Source organism: Nuphar pumila, chromosome 5 (genome assembly GCF_984573655.1).
Source record: "Nuphar pumila chromosome 5, dmNupPumi1.hap1.1, whole genome shotgun sequence".
In the NCBI taxonomy this organism is placed as follows: domain Eukaryota; kingdom Viridiplantae; phylum Streptophyta; class Magnoliopsida; order Nymphaeales; family Nymphaeaceae; genus Nuphar; species Nuphar pumila.
In genome coordinates, this window is record NC_143253.1 from 123,316,631 (window position 1) to 123,322,572 (window position 5,942).

At 40.6% G+C, this 5,942-nt stretch overlaps 1 pseudogene; it reads right to left on the reverse strand.

Annotated features, from left to right (window-relative positions):
• Positions 1-3,368: 3,368 nt before the first annotated feature.
• LOC149838493 (L-type lectin-domain containing receptor kinase SIT2 pseudogene) lies at positions 3,369-5,701 on the reverse strand (annotated as a pseudogene).
• Positions 5,702-5,942: the final 241 nt, after the last annotated feature.

Genomic DNA, 5,942 nt, shown 5'->3' on the forward strand with positions numbered 1-5,942 from the left:
AATGGGACATTGAAGTTTCTTGAAATGGGTTAAAGCATGTGGTTGGGAATATAGGGAAGACGTTTGGAAGGTAGGAGGGTTTTCAAAATTATTTTGTCTATGTCCCTAGTGGTTAGAAATAGGGGTTGGTAGGTAGTGAAATTAAATATTTTAGGTAGGCTTACTTTTAAATAAGGTAGGTAGTTGTTTTACACAAGGTAGTTTGAATTTAAAAATTTAGTTGAATAGTAGATGCTGGATACAAGATACTAGATACTAGGTCTACGTCTTTTTCTTTTCCTAATTAAATGTTCTTTGTAAAAAGCCAAATGTATGAATGAGTGATTTGACTAAAAAAAAAATTGGAACCTCTTGTGCATGTTTTCTTTGTGAAAATGGAAAGATAGATAGAGAGAGCGAGTGTAGTTAAAATCATGGGATTATGCTTGAAGGCAGGCCGAATTTACCTGTACCATCAAGTGCTATTGTGTTCACTTCTTTGCTGGTCAGTGTTGGAGCTAAGGCTGCGGACCTTTGGCCGATTGCTCTCTCCTGTCCATCTGTGCGCTAGTGGGGTGTTGCTGCACCCATTGATCAGAAACGCTGATGAAGGTTGTCCTTGTGTATTGATCATGTTATGGCCGGCATTGATGATGATGCATGATCTAACATTGTCTATCATGAGCTTTGACCATTCACATCATTTGGTATCAGAGCGTAGGTCACCGAGCTTCTCAGATCGACATGATATATGACATGGAGCGAAGATGAAATTAAAACTGCCCTACAGTTTGCATTCGGCCCTGAAGGTGCTGTATCGGTCAAGGGGTTGCACACTTTGAGGATGAAGCAAATCGAACCTTGAGAGTCTGAAGCAGCGAGTTTTCACCGTCTCGGTTTAAGTGCCAAAATCGGGTCCTCATCCTGCTAAAAGACCCCTTCTTAAGCTGTGTTCCTCATCCTCTGCTCCAATTTTTGCTAAACCCTGTCCACTTGTTCCGTACTAGGGGTTAGAGTGGGATCAGACAACAAATTTGGCTGAGTGACTTACCACTTGAGTGCTCCATGGAGGAACACTAAGGTATATGTTGTAAAGCTTTAATAAATGGAGGGGAGCCTACCCCCAGCATTCTTTATAGGAAAAAGTGGACGTTGAAGGCCTTTAAGGGAAGATCTAAACTTGTCATCAATCAATTAACATAATTAAACTACTAGGAACTATCCCTCAAATCTACCCACGTTCGGTTGGATCATTCTGATTTACTTTCTCATTTAAAAAGAAAGTGAATCTGATTTGTATAAGCAGCCGTATTATTCTGATTTACTTTCTCATTTAATAAGAGAGTGAATCTGATTTGTATAAGCAGCCGTACATAAAAAGTTAAGCTGTGAGAAAGTGAGAGTCACTTTCTAATTTGCTTGAGATTCAAAATCACATGAAAATCCATGTGATTCTGAATCTCAAGCAAATTAAAAAGTGAATCTAATTAATCATGTTTTTTTGAAAGGAGCAGCCATACGTACCCTTAGTGTTCCAACTCTTTATGTTTTCTGTGCTCCTAACCTCTTTCCTGCTGTCTCTTTTGCGAAACTGCTGTAGCTAGCCAAATTTAGTAGACCTGATAATGATGGATATTTCATTTTCCTTTCCATCATTAATAAGTAGGGGTGTCAATGGGTTGGGTTTAACCCGGACCCAACCTGTACCAATTCCTATATTGGTGACAAAGAAAGAGGTCCAATTAGAAACCAGGTCAAATCCAAAGGGTCTAATTATTATATGGAACCGAGTATGGTTTGTGAAATTTTATACCAGACCCAAATCCGACCCCAGTTGTGATTAAGACCCATGATTTTTCAATATAAAAAACTAAAAAAATATTATTTTACTGGGTCTGGTTCATGTAATCCTTATTGGACCTGGGTATGTTTTCCCTTATGGCGGACCCAATTAAACCCAAGTCCAGACCTGTACCCACACCGAGAAATCATGTTCAGGTTTGGAGTCACCTGGGTCTGAACCAGATCCGATCCGTTGACACCCCTATTAATAAGAACTGTTAGATTATTCGAAAGAAAAAAAAAATTAATCAAGGTCAATGATGTTATATAAACAGAGACACTTTCTATTTGCTTCATTAAACTGGGGAAATGGAAACCTAAATAGTGGATTAGTAATACTACCTTGTTGACTTGATAGACTTTTATGTGCTTTAGTAATAAATGAGCTATACGTTTGGGTTTCTATATGAGGCTAAATCATACACGAATTTCTTAATGTTCTGCACATTATACTTTTCAATTTTTTTAGAGAAAAGGAAAACTTTTATTTTGGAGCCCGGTCAAAATTGCAGTAATGTGTATGGAATGGAAAAGATTAGGAAAAAGGTGGTTTCCATTCTTGAGTAGAAGAAGCTTTTGTTTTCAAGTTTTCTCATCCAAAACATGATAAATAAGGCTTTAGTACGCCCCTTTCAGCATAAAGCATTAATCATCAATTAGGCATACCCCAATTCAAGGAGTCTTCCATAGGAGGTCCAACCATAAGTGTTCAACCCTTTGCCCTCTCCTTTGAAGAAATGAGGAAGATCACAAAAAGTAGTCTATACTCAAGTATAGGAAAATGGGAATCTACTCTACTCCATCCATGCCCGACCCGTACCCGATGGGCTTTTTTTCAAGCCCAAAAAATTTATACATTATAATGCTAGAGCATTAATAGTGCTACCCTAAACAAAGCACTACGTTGCAAACAATTAAAAAAAGCACCAAAGTCGAGTTACATTAGAATTTCTTACAAATGTACTCAATAATCTAATTTGATCCTGATGCAACTGTGCAACATAAATTGGAAAAATTAATTATGATCAATCACTCTAAACGTATAGGGCAAGGTTGCACTTTGGGATGGACAGTATCATGCTACATTACGTTTGAATTATTTTTATCATTATACTGTTCAATTTCCAACTTCAATTATCAATCTATAATTAAGGGCTTGATTGTTGCACACGGTTGTATATATACTAGAGAAATATGATGATAAAAAAACAATTCTCTCTGTAAAACAATAACGAAACTAATTAAGAGAATCAAATGGCACAAACCATAAGTAAAGCACCCAAAGACACTTACATGGCCTAGCTTCTCAAAGATCTATTTAAACCCCAATATGACCTAAATAACTCTGGGTGAAATGCATGTTCAAGGAAAGCAGTAAAGATCTAAAAATAGAACATTGACCAAACAAGATATAAGATCGAAACCTCGGATCTCACCAAACCATTAGATCTATATTATTATGACCTCTTCCAAGCATCTGATCCAAGTAGCATTCACCAAGGTGTAGATCTTTGCTACAAAACAAAGTTCATTCAAGGATATGTCATATATAAGCTATGCTCTAGATTTATACACATATTTAGGTTGATCATAATATTTCCAATAAACTGACAAAAGGATCAGATAAACACTTCAAATAATAAGTTTGCTATCGAACAGGTAAACTAAACAGGCAGGATCCCAGACCTGAACTGCATCAATCATGTTGAGCCTTTGCAAAGCAGACACCATTCTCTGAGCTCACTTGGACAACGGCATTTCCATTTATTTTCACTTAAGAATTTTACACCAAGAATGATCTGTGTAATGAACTGCCTTGATGCTTTTTTCCAAGTCTGCACTTGTCATAATCCTCAAGTTATGCACTTGTGGTTGACGATATCTTGTCAGAGGAAGGATACTGCAGATCTAGTTGGTCGAAGCCTGGATCATCCTGGAAAACCAAATTCTGGAGTTCTACATGTTGTAGTGACGCATCTCCACTAAGAAACTGAATCACTTGGCGGATGCTCGGCCTAGCCTCAGGTGCAGCCTGTGAGCAGAGCACACCAAGCATCAGCACTAGCTCTGCTTCCTCCTTCACATAGTTCATCCCAAGCCTTTTGTCTACAGCATTCAGTATTTGTCCATTCTTCCACAACGAAAGCACAAATTCTACCAGAAGAACCTCTTCACCAGACCTCTCAGGTTCAATAGGTCTCCTCCCACAGGCCACCTCAAGAAGCAATGCACCATATGAATACACATCGGAGCTCGTCGTGGCCTTGTAGGTGCGCGAAAGCTCAGGTGCCATGTAACCCAGGGTGCCAACAATATGGGTTGTCCTAGGGTTGGTCCCATGCTCGTAGAGCCTTGCAAGCCCAAAATCACTCAGCCTCCCATTCAGATCAGCGTCCAACAAGACATTGCTTGCTTTGACATCTCTGTGAATAACAACCTGCCCCCATTCTTCATGCAAATACAGCAGACCAGAAGCAATTCCCTTAAGAATCTTGAACCTTTCTTCCCAGCTGAGACATCTCTTCTTCTCCTCAAAAAGAAAACTATCTAAGCTCCCATTTGGCATGAAATCATAAACCAGAAGTAGGTCCTCTCCTCGCCTACACCACCCTTGCAATTGAACCAAGTTCCTGTGCCTCAACCTTCCTAAGCTCGATACTTCTGCTATAAACTCCCTCATCCCCTGTTTTGCACCATGTGACACTTTCTTGACTGCAACCTCCATGCCATTCCTGGGAAACACACCTTTGTAAACAGCACCAAAACCCCCTTTACCCAATAGTTCCTTCTCCTTGAAACCTTTGGTTGCTCTGTAGAGATCCTTGTACGGCTACCGGTGCGGGTAGTCCAGCTCCCATTCTTCAACCGTCTCGGATGTCAGCTTCCTCCTCCTATACACCACATAAGAGATGGTAACTGAGATCACAAGAAGCAAGAGTGATACTGACACTACAGAAGTGAATGACAAGAGCCTTCGAGACTTCCACATAGATGTAGAAATCCTGGGGAGAGAGGGAAGGTGTGAGAGGTCCAATTCTGGAGCTTGTCCATTAATCATGAAGCTCCAAGCCAATATATAGTGCTCACTTACAAGCTTTTGTGTACTGGAAGAGAATCCAACATACATGTATTCGAGCAGAACAGGGGATAGATCTACACCATATGATATCAATGGGCGGTTAGGCTTCGGTGGATGTGCTAATGGAGCTATGGTCACATTGAGCAGCTTCTCCTGCCCATCATAGTCTATCCATGCCTGGATCAATGTCCTGCTGTCTAACATAACTGTTTCATTCTTACCATTGTCTGTGTAGTAAGCAGCAGTTTCGGAGGCACTGGAAATTACACTGTTGATGTCAACACCAACATGGTTTGCATTAATATCTTTTATAAGTACTGATTGAACCGTGTCTAATTCGACTGCAAACACATGGTTGGATGAGTTTCCATTATTCGACATGTTGAAGAGGCCGAGGTAGGGGCCTCCGACAGCGTTGGAAAAGTCGGTGGAAGGCGCGATGACGAAGGCAAATCCATGACCACCGGATTCGTTGTATTCGGAAACGATTTCGAACACGAAACGAGTACTGAAAGATTGAGTTGTGTGAGCAGCAGAGGAATTCTTGAATTGCAGGGTGTGGGGGTAGAATGCATGGGACTTGATGGCGTCGTTTATGGTACGGGAGCCATTCGTTAGGCGCAGAGCCCCAGATTTGGTGATGGTTGCAGGGTCAGATAGAATCAAACTGGACTGAGGAAAGCCACCATTGAAGACGAAGTTGCTGTCGTTCGAAGTTGCAGGTTTGCAGAGTTGAGCAAGAAGAAGAAGATGAAGCAGAAGGCAAGCTGCTAGTCCAGGAGTGGGGCTTGAGTAGGCCATCAAGGCAAGGAGCTGAAATTTACACCAGTCTGTTTTTTTGGTGTGGAACTCTGTTTGCTTCAATGGAATTCAGTAACAGGTGAGAAAATGTTTTGACGTAAAAATTGGGTCAAAACTTGGCCGGGCCCGCTTTTGGTATTTTTTTAGAATTTGGTTGCATGTACGTTTTGTCGATGGCTTTCATGAAAGAGGAATGAATATCGGATTTAAACCATGTCACAGGGACACGCCATTTGAACTA